The sequence below is a fragment of the Thermobia domestica genome, chromosome 8 (assembly GCF_964235325.1).
Source record: "Thermobia domestica chromosome 8, izTheDome1.hap1.1, whole genome shotgun sequence".
NCBI classification, from domain to species: Eukaryota; Metazoa; Arthropoda; class Insecta; order Zygentoma; family Lepismatidae; genus Thermobia; species Thermobia domestica.
The window spans coordinates 136,190,670-136,204,869 of NC_137461.1; positions in this window are offsets into that span (position 1 = coordinate 136,190,670).

Sequence of the window (14,200 nt, forward strand, 5' to 3'; positions counted from 1 at the left end):
CTTTTGTGAAAATTTAGTTTTACGTTGTAATGTTTTAATACTAGATAAAGAAGCAGGATTTGAATAATCATTATATATTTTTCATAACTGTCACTTTTATTACATTTTATATTTTTTACAACCTTTAAAAAATCTGGTTTACGAATTTTACTACCAATGGCTAGGTGTACTCACAGGAGTAGAAATAAATTCTTCAGGAACATTAACCCCCATATCTTCCCAAATTATGTTTACTTGATTTGTTGGTTTTTCGCTTTAATTAGTCTATTTAGAGTTCAAGTAATATGAAGAAAGCGAGAATATTTTTCTGACAGTCTACCTGTGCGCAGTAGACCGCTCCAAAAACGGGGCAGTGGGCACCGGAGGGTAGGTGATATGAAAAGTACTAGCGAAGACTAACTGCACTTTCAGTATATATTTACAATCAAAAATGAGCGAATTTAAACATTTTCTCTATTTAGCACTCTTATATTTTATAAACTGATGTAAACATTTTTATAGTATATAGTTGAGAAAAAGTACACACAAACACACACACACACACACACATATATATATATATATATATATATATATATATATATATATATATATATATATATACAATATATAAAATGTACATATAAGATCATTGTAAATACACACCACTAAATAATGTAATTAATTGATACTTTTCTTTAAGAAGACCAGTGGCGGATATATCCTGGGGGACTTAGGCTCCGCCAGGTTAGCTCTCCAGTTTTTACATTCTAGATCCACTTCTGAAGCCATCACGTGCATCATGATTCGTAACTCCATCAATCTTTAGAAGGGAAAGTTTATGAAACAATTAGCATTAAGTCCGCCATTACACTTTATACATCCTTCAGTAAAATTTTTATTGTACTCTCCACACCTTTTTTGTTACACTTTTTCCTATTGGATGTCTGAAATTGTCTAGCCAAACGTAGTCAGCAATACGTTTGTTGATTGTCATCCGGGTTTCTTCCTATAAGTAGTCGTTGTGTATAGGCTATTCCCATACATGATTGGATGACTTACTATAAATGTCAAAAAGTCCCTGCTGTTGCTTTGCCTTCCACTATGTGCTAACTTGTATAAATGATACGCGTTACATATCGTTGCATTAAGGATACATTCGAAATTTCTGGTACCATTCCTACATACGAATATAGACTGTAAGGAGCATTTTTTTCATCTAACGTGTCAATACCCCTATCAATATATGTATACCGCAGTGTAAGTTGGTTGACCAATATCAATTTTTTTTCTTTTTAGTGCTTGAGTCCAAATCTTTGCTTTTCCTAATGGAGATATGCGTATCTTATTTATAGCAGCATTAATAATACTATTATCTCTGTGCTTTACAATTGTTACGCCTGATACTATATCTATTATCGGATTATATGAGCTACTTAGCATTTTCTTCATTTTTGACTGTTGTTGTAGAGTTGAAATAGGGTTGTAACGAAATAAAACAATATGTAACATATTGGGTGTCCTTATAGCGGTTTGCGTTGACGTGAATCAAAATTTGCGTTCTAATTTGCGTAATCGTAATTGTTTTTTAATTGTTTGCGACTTGTTGCAACAAACAAATCTTGCGTTGACTGATACGGAATGTTGTCTATTATTTCATTTCTATGTGTTTGTGTGTCTAAGCTTATCTTGAATGTGAGTAATGCAGATACAAGAAGCAAATAACGTTTTCTATTTGTATCCAGATTGCAACTATCAGGGAAAGTTACACAAACCAACAACTTCTGTAGGTTATACACCCATCATGCCTACAGTTCCCATTGCCCGGTTATTAGGGCGTCTGAGTTTTGTCAATTAACAATATAAATCTATAATATTCATAGAAGTTCTATATTGTTTTTGAATATAAAAGGACAAAATACATTGTGAGCTAGTGGTCTACTATGCCACGCTTAGTTGCATGCATGGAGAGCATGCCCGCGACCGTTCGGTCTATTTAATGGACGGGTTCCGCAAGAAGTAATGCACCCCGCCCGTAGTTCCACAATATACGCTATTGCTTGTGCACGAAGTGCACCGTCAAGATTTGTCCCCTAACCTTGACACCTAAGTGTGTAACCCCTATTCTCTGAGGGAGTAGGATACGCCCACTGCGCGGCCAGACCAAGTCCTGAGTGCCTACCAGTAGCCTACTGGTCGAGGCAGACTGCTAGCGAGTCAGTCCTACCATGCTCTGCAGGCATGGCGCCCGAGCGTTATAAGGCAAGCTCACCTCCCGCCCGTGTTCACCGTTACCCAGATTCCTGGGATTGGCTCCCACAAGCTACCGAATCCCACGGTATGACCACAGCCCGGCAGAGTCCAACCCAATCCGGGGCCCCAGGCTAATGCCCGAGGGGGCTTGTTTAATCCTGGCCCTGCCTACCTCTATCGTTCAACTGGCAACCGCCTTGTCATGTAGAGGTACCATGCACACGTCGAGATACTTCCGTATCTCATCCCGGACCCAATAGTACGTGTTAAGTCACCATTTGAGTTTGGTGCCGGCCCATGTCACACGGAACTTCCTCCCTTTAGCAGGATCAGAACCGTTACCCAGATTCCTGGGATTGGCCCCTCCCCCACCTCCGGTTGGTCCTCCCGCAGGCTGGAATCTGACACTCCCCCTGTAGGGTCGTCCATGCAATACGGGACTTCCTCTAGTTACGGTAGAGGTACACCGTACATTACCAGAGCCAATGACTGATGTAGAGCGTTTGCTCAAAGGCAAACATTGTCATTTGGGAGCCGTGTCTCCCATGGAAGCCGTGTCTCCCCTGGTAGGCCCGCCCAAACAATACGGGGCTACCTATCTTTTACGTGTTTAGGTACCACGTACACGTTGTAGCAAAGCTACCTGTCCGAATCCCAATGGTACGTGTAGGCCACCATTAGAAGGGACACCCACACCCTTCCTTCGGTAGGGTCGTCCAGATACGGGACAACCTCTTCTTACGAGAGAGGTAAACCGTACATTACCAGACCCAATGGCTGATGTAGACTGTCTACCTTTAAAGACAATGGCCATTTGGGAGCGGCGGCTCCCCCGGTAGGGTCGTGGCTCCTGCACCCAGCTCACACTACTGGGACGAAGGAGGGACCCACTTCCTCAGCGCTCCTGAGGTACGAGTATGCGTTAGGATACTATGTATCCCATCCCGGACCCAAGAGAACGCATTACACTCTCTTTGAGGGCAGTACCTACATCATCCTCCCGGTAGGGCGTTGGATCCGCCCACTCAGGGCACACCAACTAACCACTCTTTTTAGCGTGTTTGGGTACCACGCAGCCTTATCTCCCGGACCCAAGGGCACGGCTTAGTTGCCCATTTCGGGGGATACCCAAGGGCTCACCCCCGCCGGTAGGTGCGGCAACAAAACTACCTACCCCACTGAGGACGTGATGGGGTCACGTACTCTCCCAGATCCAATGGCACGAGTTAGTCGCCTATTTCAGAGGATGCCCGCCGATGGCTCACCTCTGCCGGTAGGTTGTTGACACCGCGTGCTAACCCCCTACCATGTGGCAGTTAAAGTACCGGTAGTGGGTCCGGGCACCACTGGAAACCCTATCTCCCCCTGTAGGGTACACGGGCCACCACAAGGCATGTGACCCGGGGATACATAGGGGTTCCTCCCCCTTTTTCAGCACGGGCTTGGGACCGGCCACGGCGGGGTTGGACAAAATACAATGACTAAATGAAATTCATCAAATTTAAAATACTAAAAGATAGAAAAAGCAATTCACTTTCCCGACTCGATATTTTGTTGTTTCCGCCAAAACCACTCCTTTGCATAAGCACTAAAGAAACAAACAGAAATTGCAGGTACTGTGTTGCCACATAACAAACCCATCGAAAGGTAAAATAATTACTTTTAAATAACATAATAGGTAAAAAGAAAAAGTTAAAATGTAAACCGCCTCATTTTTGGGGCAATGGGAAGATATGGGTTAAGTTCTTCTAACAAAATTTTAAAATCTTGAATTTCTACTGGTTGTCTTGAATATTTTCGCGTACGAACATCGTATGCTTCCAAACACTTTGTACAGTATTTTCTATCTTCTGGAAACGATGTAATGCACTTAATTGGTGCAAAATGGCCAACTGTAATACCTCTCATAAAATATATATTTGTTTTGGAGCAGGAGTCCCAAGGATAAGTACCTTATATTTGCGACCATTAACCGATTCATCTCTTTCATAAACAACAATTTTATACTTTCCTGAAAAATATTGCTGGAAAGCATCAACATCATTTAAATCGCATCCATTTTTTGCTTTAATATTAACATTTGCATCTTTACAAAGTGGCTCTGCTCTGCTATTCCAAATTTTATCCTTGTCTCTTTTCAAATTATATAAACTGTTTCTAGATCCTTCATGTTTTTCCAAATACCAAAGAATACTCTTTGCGAGGCAGAACATGTCTGACCCGCTAATATAAATGACATGACGGTTTAGAGCTTTCTCCATATCTCCATAACGGCCGGCATCACAATCATTTCTAATTCCTTGCCCGCTTACGTTTTTACCTAGGTAAAACCGAAATTGTAGTTCATTTCCAAGCAAGAATTCTTCATTGGAATTTAGTATATTTTCCAAGAAAGTTAAAATAACCTCAGCACTTAAATCCCTTTTTCTTCTCCATGGGATATACGCTGTTTTTCGTTTCTACTGTTCGAGCTATCGATACAGACACCAACGTAATCCTCTGTTCGGGCGTCAGCGAGAACCTCGTCTAAGCAAAGTTAACCAGTTTCTTAATATATCCTTCCAGATTTTGAATGGTTTTATCACCGGTAGGACGAGTAGTAGGGATGCTCACGAGACAAGATTTGAGACTGTCTCGTCTCGAAAATGTGCTGTAAAAGTGATGTCTCGACTCGAAAAATATATATTTTTCTATTGGAAGAGCTGTCTCGACTCGAATTTTGTCAGGAAAATTCTGTCTCGACTCGAGCGCATCCCTAACGAACAGCGATTTCTCTTCCATGAAGAATAAAATTTGTGAAATCTTTTGTGCTGTCTCTCACGATTTCGAAGTTACTATCATCTGATTTTTAAAATTGTTTGTGACCAACTTGTCCGCGACTATGCGACACATTTCTATGAGATGGTTCTGCTTGTGGAGATACTGAGCCGTAGCCAATAGTATCCCGTGAACATTGCACATCTGTATGAACATTGTTTACGGGATTTGACCCTTGGGTTATTTGAGCAGATGAAACTGCATGGATACCCAACTCTTAAAAAAACTTTCCCAGTATCTCCATACAATCATCATCATTATTATCAACGAAATTTTGATTATATTGTTCTTGTTCAGCACCATCAACACTTATTGTATCATCCATTATATTTCCCAAGTTTAAATTTCCTTGGAGGATATTACCTACGGTATTACGGTATTATTACTTGATGCTGCAATATAACGATGAGCCAAAAACGCGCACCATACTGATAAAATTCGTATACCTCTCTATCATTTACTCTATCAAGTTGTCCCTCTCCCCTTTTGAAATGATAAATATACCTCTCGTGAGCAAGATGGTACATGTTCTCCCCCCTGAAAAATCCAACAAAAACAAATCTAATAATCTGCAGAGGAAAGACATGTATTGAAAAACTTGTGTTCATCAGAGGCAATATACTGATGTAATAAGGAGAGCAAATACTCACACCTTTCACTTCCCTTATGTCCATCATGTAGTTTCACAATTTTCTGCCATGTCGCCAGGACTCTCCATTATGCAGGCCCTTCAATTCTTCTTGGAAGAGGGTTTCGTCAAACAGATTAAATTCGAAATTGAAGAACTCCATCTACAATCAGGATTTGAATTTTTTCTTAATGTGAATATAATAATCAGCTGTTTCTGTATGTGTGCTGAGAGAATTAATACTTTTGTCTTAAACAATAGTTCACTTTAACTTCAATATCTTGTCTTCTGTAACAATTAATAATTCACTATGTTGAATACAATCCTAATTTTTCTTATTCTTCTTATATGTTAACTTTCGACATTTTGTTATATGCAGTATTAAGCTGATTAAATAATATAAATAATTTAAATTTGTGGAAGTAATAAATTACGTCACGAAGGTAACCTCGTCAGAAATCAAATAATTATAATAGCACAACAATACAGTATATATACATTACAGAGTAAGACGTCACACATATGAAATGTTCAAGACAAATTTCAACAGTTTCGCAAACAAATGAAAGAAATGTTAAAATGAAAGGAGAGGAATTCAAAGTCCAGTCGCTCCAGTGAGAGAGGAATTTAAAGTTAGACCGCTCCAGTGGGAGGAAAAACAAAGTTACACAGCTTGAGTGGGAGAGGAATTCAAAGTCAAGCCGCTCCAATGGAAGATAAAAAACAGTCATGCCACCTGCAGTGGGAGGGGAATTCAAAATCACACCGCTTTAGTGGGTTAGGAAACCAAAGTTACACCGCTCCAGTGGAAGAGGAATTCAGTCAGGCTGCCTGCACTGAAATTATAAGGGAAGAAAAGTGAACATGTCCATCTGGACATCAGTAATAAGAATACTAGGATAGTATGCTGAAAATTATCATAGGAATTTCAGAAAATTCGATAAACAAATAGTAAAGAAAAACTGCACATGTACAACATTCATCTGCACATCAGTAATAAGAATACTAAGATAGTATGCTGAAAATTATAGGAATTTCAGAAAATTGGATAAACAAATAGTAAAGAAAAACTGCACATGTACTCCCATGCGCAAAAAATATTGCGCATATACTGTAACTCCAATTCTTCGCAATTATTCCATTTTCCATATGTTTATTGGTAAAATTCAGTTATTAGTACGTGGAGATAATAGAAAGCAATCCATCTAAGGAGATATTTCAAAAAAATATAATAAAATAATAAAAATATAAGCAAAAAACAAAATTATGTTCGGTTTTGTGTATACTGGCAATAATGTTTTCGAGGGAATTTTTGGAGTAGCACAGCACGATTGCAGAGGGAATAACAAGATTGATAGGAGAAAAGCTGAACCAAGGAACTAGAAATTGGAGTAAAATATTGCATTTATTGGCTTAAATCTAGGGTGTAAATTGTCTGCCAAATATAAATTAGCTTCTGTAAGCAAGATGTTATACGGAAATATATAAACAAAGAGAAAAACTGTTGTCTTAAGTTTGGAAGTGACATGCTCTATAGCCATGAGCATTTATTTCTTAAGAAAATGATAGGCAACAAAAAAAATTTGTGTGGTCAAGTGGGTAGAGTGACGGACTAGTAATTCTTATACTGTTTTGACACCAAATCGAATCCCATCTGGTCCTGTTCAATTTTTTTTCTTTACAAAACATTGTAGAAAGTGTATAATTTTTATGTTAATAAGAAACGAAATAATATAATAATGAAATAACTTTTTGTTTTTCTGATGACGTATTTATTCAGAATTAGCTTACCATTTATTACTAATAGCGATTGTTTTTAGTTTATGGTATGGTATGCTTAACCGTTCCCTCTCCGTTTTTACACAGCTTCAACTCACTGCGAGTGTCTGTGAGTCAGGAACAGGAAACAAACAAAACAAGAGCAACCTGCAGCTTTACACAGCGTGAGGAACACAGTCACAGCGATAGCTCGTCGTCATGAAGAAAAAAAACTGTTCTAGTGTTTCTGTGTGTGTGTTTCTTTTTAAAGTATTGACTCTCTCTCTCTCTCTCCTTTTGTTTCATATCCACAAGTGCAACAAATGCAAGTCTGTGTGAAAAAAAATCAAGAGTGCTTTCTGTAAACAAAACTAAATTTTACAGCTCTCTTTGTGAGGAACGCGAATGCTTCCAAAATATGCCATGAATATTAACTATAATCGTACCGAATTATACAGTAGCGTGAAAAACTGATAATAAAATGATGTAACATGCATAAGCTTTTTTTCTAGAGTAACCACACATTAAACATAACAAATTAAATTTTTGGGATTACAAATTATCACATTACGTGTCGGTGTAGGCCTATTCGTTTTCACATTCGAGCGACGAAAGAAGAAAGTGTGGTGATAGTTATAAAAACCGAATACCAGGTTTCAATAAATTCAAGTTACATGGCTCCTACATATCGAAAAAAATGATTTTTCGATGTTTGTCCATCTATTTGTCTCTCGGTTCGTCACGCTTTTACACGCACTCAAATAGAGGCCATACTGTTCAACGTATCTGCACCGAATTCTAGACATAACGTTTTAATAACATAATATCTTTCGAATTTTATGTCCTTCGACACCTAAAAGCAAGGATAAATTACTGAAGGATTAAAATTTAAGATAATTCAATTTTCTCAAATAAAAAAAGGCTGTGACGATTTTATTTACTTTTGATAAATATATATTTTATTAACAAATCTCCACCACATATAAATAATTTTTCTGAAAAAATATATATGGTGTAATTTACTGTATGGTATGCACAATTTTCTCAACCACATTTCATAAATAAACGTATCATTAATTACCTAACAATATGACAACTCGTCCCAAGGAGTAGCTTAAACTTAGGGTGAGATTTCCCCCGATGGTTTTCCCATTAACGCCTCAGGCAATTTTGTTCATATTTCGTAAAGAAATATTTCATTAATAAACTAACATAGAGCATAAATAGTTTATTCCGATAACATACAGAAGAAGTGGTTTTCTCAAGGGTTGATTTTTTTTGGACAATTGTCTCAGTAATAACTGAGACAAATTTGTTCTAATTTCAGTAAAAATATTTTCTGTAATAATCTTACAATATGGTATAATTCGCTTGTTCCGAAAAGAAAAATCCAAAAGAGATAGTTTACTTTGACAGTGAAATTTTTCCCGACGATTTGCTTAAAAATTACTCGATATTCTGTCAAAATTACAGATAGAAGAGTTTACCTTTGGGGGTAAGCTTTTCCCGATGACCTTCCTAAAAATAACTCAGGAGATGTTTGTTGTTCATATTTTATAAATACGTGTTACATAAATAACCTAGCTATATGGTATAATTCTCTCATCCGGAAAATCTAGAAATGGTATATTACTTTTGACAGCAAGTTTTACCCTGCGATTTTCTCAAGAACGACTCAGGCGATTGTGTTCGTATTTCATAAATAAATGTTTTATGAAAACACTAACAATATAGCATAGCTCGTTTGTACTGAAAAGATCCACAAGGGATAATTTATTCTTGGGGATGACTTTTTGCATAATTTTCTCTGAAATTACTCAGACGCTTTTGCTTATAGTTCACATATAATTATATCCTTTATAATTCTAATATATGGATCAAGTTATTTCTAGCGGAAATATGACCAATGGGTACTTTACTTTTGGGCCTGAAGTTTCTTCTAGTAAAGTTTTTTAAAACATTATTTTATTCGCAATTTCCCAAATAAATGTTTCAATAACAGTTGCAGCCTAACATAAGTCAGTGTAAAAAATTCGAGCGAGAAAGTACAGTGCGTTTACTCCGTACCCTTTCTTAAATATATTTTTAAATGTTACACCTAATCACAATTTTCCGAACAAAATCGAAACTTCTTTTTAAATGTGCCTTGTTGTGGTCAAATGGTTCAAGTGCATTGGTTCTGGATTAGATTTCCAGTGAGAGCTAGTGTATCTTCATCCAAGAGATGTGACACGTCGGTGCAAAGAAGAAAGTGTTTAAATAAGCCTATCCAAGCTAATCAACAAAAGAAATAATACAATGTTACGAAATTATCGTAGAAACGTTGTTAATATTAGGTAGGTTCGACTGGAATGTCCAAACAATTGTCAATTCCAAAGGTCTTTGTTTTCGTCCGGCAGGAGCTCATGTGGTTCGGATTTCACGTTAATCAGTAAGTCCACGTCTCATATAGCCTCGCTGCTGAAGGGACGATAAACTCAAAATCACATCACATATCTTTATTTTCGCCTTTGTTTTACCTCATAAATGTCTCTGTTCATAAGCTCCTTAGTGGGTAGCGTACGCGCCTTTGGCGTGGAAGACCCGGCTTCGATTCCCGGCGAGAGCTCACGTGGTTCGGAGTCCACGTTAATCAGTAGGCCGACGTCTCATATAGCTTCGTTGCTGAATGAGACGTTAAACTCAAACTCAATGTCTTTGTTCATAAATGTCTTTCTGTATGGTTTTGCATATACGTAGCATGGACATTAAATTTTGATTTCTACGCCATATGTATCTAATTACATACACACCTATAGAACGAACACAACAAACTTGGAATATCTACATTGTTTGCGTATGGAAAATAATCACGCTCTACTGTACAGGACAGCCGTGTGTATGGAATTCCACACACATGGCAATCAACGTATTAAGAAATGTATAATAATAAGAATTATTATTATTATTATTATTATTATTATTATTAATAATATTAATAAACAGAAAAGGATACGATCACTTACATAATTTATAAATATAAGTTAACATTTAATAAGCATATAACTGCAATGGAATTAAGTTGTTTCTCTCTCTCCCTGAACGCTACAGCCCTTATTGTTCTAAGGCGTAGAAGAGAACTTGTGGCACCCACGATTTGGGGCGGTGTGTGGTCACAACTTGGTATCCCTTTGTTGTTAGTCCTAGCTTTCTAGACGGATGCAGTTATTACCGGTAGAATATACAAGCAAATAGACTTTTGCATTACTATTAAAGTAAATAATTACACTCATTCCTTCAATGTGATACTTGTGGTTGCTTAACCGTATACAGACAGCTGATCCATGGAAAAATCGTTAATAATAATAATAATAATAATAATAATAATAATAATAATAATAATAATAATAATAATAATAAATAACAGGAACTCGATAAATATTCTTGCAAATAATAGGAAAAAGTTTGCGTCACACTGTTCACTTTGCTGGACACACCAGTGTGGCGCGTTATACCGATTGTGGCACACTGGAATATAGGGTATGTTTTTTTCAACTATTCCAACTGCTTCAATTGAAATGGATCTATAATAATAAGAGAATGAATTTAGTCTTCTTACCCTTCAATTTAGAAATAAGGTTCGCGAGAATTTCACAAAAGAATGATATACTCAGAATTGTATATAGTAGTTTGTTTTATTCGAAATTATATACTTCCTGCAACTGTTTTTTGATTGAAATGATTTGAAATGAAATTTTTAAGTTTTACGTCCCACGAATATGCCGGATAGGCTAAAGGAGACAGTGATGATAAGAAATGAATGAAATGGTGGAATGAAAAAAGTGGGATAACACGGGAGAACCTCGAGAAAACCCACGCACACAGTGTTTGTCCAGCACAAGGTTCACTTGGCGCGAGCATAGATCGAACCAAGGACTCTATGCACCAAAGGTAAACGCTCTACCACTAAAACACCGTGGCCTCTGAAATTACTTATGGAACTACCGAGAACTATGCTGTAATATTTGAATGTGCTCCAAGTTTACAATAATTAGTTTAGTTAAATTCATTATTAACAATTAAATAATTGCATTCATTATTAACAGGTAAATGCTGCTGATGCAAACTTAAATCTAGCGATACCGCGAGCGTAAGTATTAAACAGAGGGATTTTAAAGAGCCCCCTGAGCTGGGGGCCCTGGGCTCCATTGGCTTCCCTCTTAATCCGCTAATGCCTATAGATTATAAATTAAAGGGGACGGGCCGGGTCCGTTCTAAAAAATCCGGCCCGTGCAGAGCTCTAGCTCCTGTGTATATGCTATCTGAAAGTACAGTAGAGTTTCGCTTATCCGACATAAAACAGGCAGGCAGAACGCCGGATAATATGGATGTGTTAAAGAAAGACCTATAAAAAGTCAAACTATGATATAATTTTACACATTACGCATCTAATTATCATCTTTGCAAGAAACAAATATAATGCATTGACTCAGTGACGTATCCAGCGTGAGGTCCTGGAAGCTGTCCCTTACCAAACCTCAAGCACTTTTTAATAAACCTACTTTTTCCCTTTTGAGTTTTTTTTATGTCAGATTACTTTGAGTCAGTGTCCAAACTGTGGACAATGCGTTGTTGTTATAATTCTAAAGGGTAACACTTTCCAAGTGTAACACTCCGATTTTGATAAAATTTGGCAGCTAGATACTATACATAAAATAAACAAATAAGTGCTTTTTTATTTTTTTTGCTGAAAAACGGTTTTAGTGGGCAAAAGCCCTCACCCAAAATTTGAAAGTTGACGCTCGAAAGGCAAAAACAAGTGGACCAAAGTGAACGAAATTGTGAACAGATATTGCGGACATAAAATTAGGGAATACGTGTTTTGTATTTTCCTGGAAAAAACGGTTAGGTGGAGCACATATCCCTCCAAACCTTTGATCATGAAATATCAAAAGTGCTAATAACAGTATGTCAGAAGTGCCTAAATTTACATGAAGAATTGGAACAAAACTTCGTGTTAGGACATAAGCAAAAAATAAACAAATTCGGCTTTTTTATTTCCTGCGAAAAAACGGTTTTAGAGGACAAAAGGTCCCCCCACGAATTTTGAAATTTGACGCAAGAAAGGCAAGAAAAAATGTACCGAACTGAATGAAATTGTTCACAAATGTTGTAGAGGTAAGATAAGGAAATACGTGCTTCGTATTTTCCTGAAAAGAGAAAAAACCTTTTGAGTGGACCGAGGCGTTGAGTGTCGGAAGGATTGGACCGAAGCGAATGAAATTGTCTGTAGATATTGGATATGAAAAATAAAGCCTCTCGTGTTTCACAAGTGTCTCCATCAGATTTCTTCAAATTTGGCAGATCAACAACAAGCACATACAGTATAGCGTATTTTGTAGTATTTCACGAGGCAACTTTAACCCTTACAATGTTTTTCCGCATAAACAAAAACACGTGCCGATTAATTTCCTGTTTGCTGTTGATGTGCCAAAATTGTTAGGGACATCTTTAAAACACGAAAGTCCTTATTTTACATACAGTTTATACAATATCTACACACAATTTCATTTGCTTCGGTCCACTCCTTCCTGCACTTTTACGGTAATATTAACTTTTTTTGGAGGGGCTCTAGGACCCAACACTGTTTTTTCATACAAATTAAAATGCATTTCATTTATTGTTTTGCAAATTGTCCGTATACGAAGTTTCGTTGCAATTCTCCATATTCTTTAGGAACTTCTGACGTATACATACTTATTTGCACTTTTGATATTTCCTAATCAACAGCTTAGAAGATCCGTGCCCCACTCAATCGCTTTTTTCCAGGAAAATACGAAACACAATTACCTCAATTTACGCCTAGAATATCTATGCACGATTTCAAAATTTTGGGTGGGGAATTCTGCCCCCTAAAACCAATTTTTCACAGAAAATAAACCCATATTTTGTGTGTGTGTGTGTGTGTGTGTTGTCCCTACACAATGTGTCGTTCCAATTGTTCATGTCCTTTAAGCACTTCTGACATACTGTTATTAGCACTTTTGATATTTCACGATAAAAGTTTTGGAGGGGTCTGTGTCCCACCGAGACGTTTTTCTTTTTTTCAGGAAAATACGGAACCCATATTCCCTCATTTTTCGTCTACAATATCTGTGCACAATTTCATTCATTTCGGTTCACTTCTTCTTGCCTTTCGGGCGTCAATTTTCATCATTTTGGATGGGGGATTTTGTCTCCTAAAACAGGCATTCGTTTAGTTTATGCGTATTGTCCATACACAAAGTTTCATCGGAATTCTTCGTCCTTTACACACATCAGACATATTGTTACTAGCACTTTTGATATTTCATGATCAAAGGTTTGGAGGGTTCTGCGTCCCAGCTAACCGTTTTTTCCAGGAAAATACAAAACACGTATTCCTTCATTTTACGTCTGCCATATCTGTGCAAAATTTCGTACACTTTGGTCCACTTGTTTTTGTCTTTCGGGCGTCAACTTTCAAAATTTTGGGTGAGTGCTTTTGCCCCCGTAAAACAGTTTTTCCGCAGAAAATAAAAAACATGTATTCGTTTATTTTATGTGTAGTATCTGCTTGTCAAATTTTATCAAAATCGGAGTGTTACACTTGGGAAGTGTTACTTGTAAGAATATACCGTAATGCCATTGATACCAGGTGGAATTAAAGAACACTTTTAAATGGGATTACAATTTCGTTTCCGGTCTCTTTATAACATTACTGTATTAGAACGATACACTCATTGCCATTTGCTATTTTTGTTATGT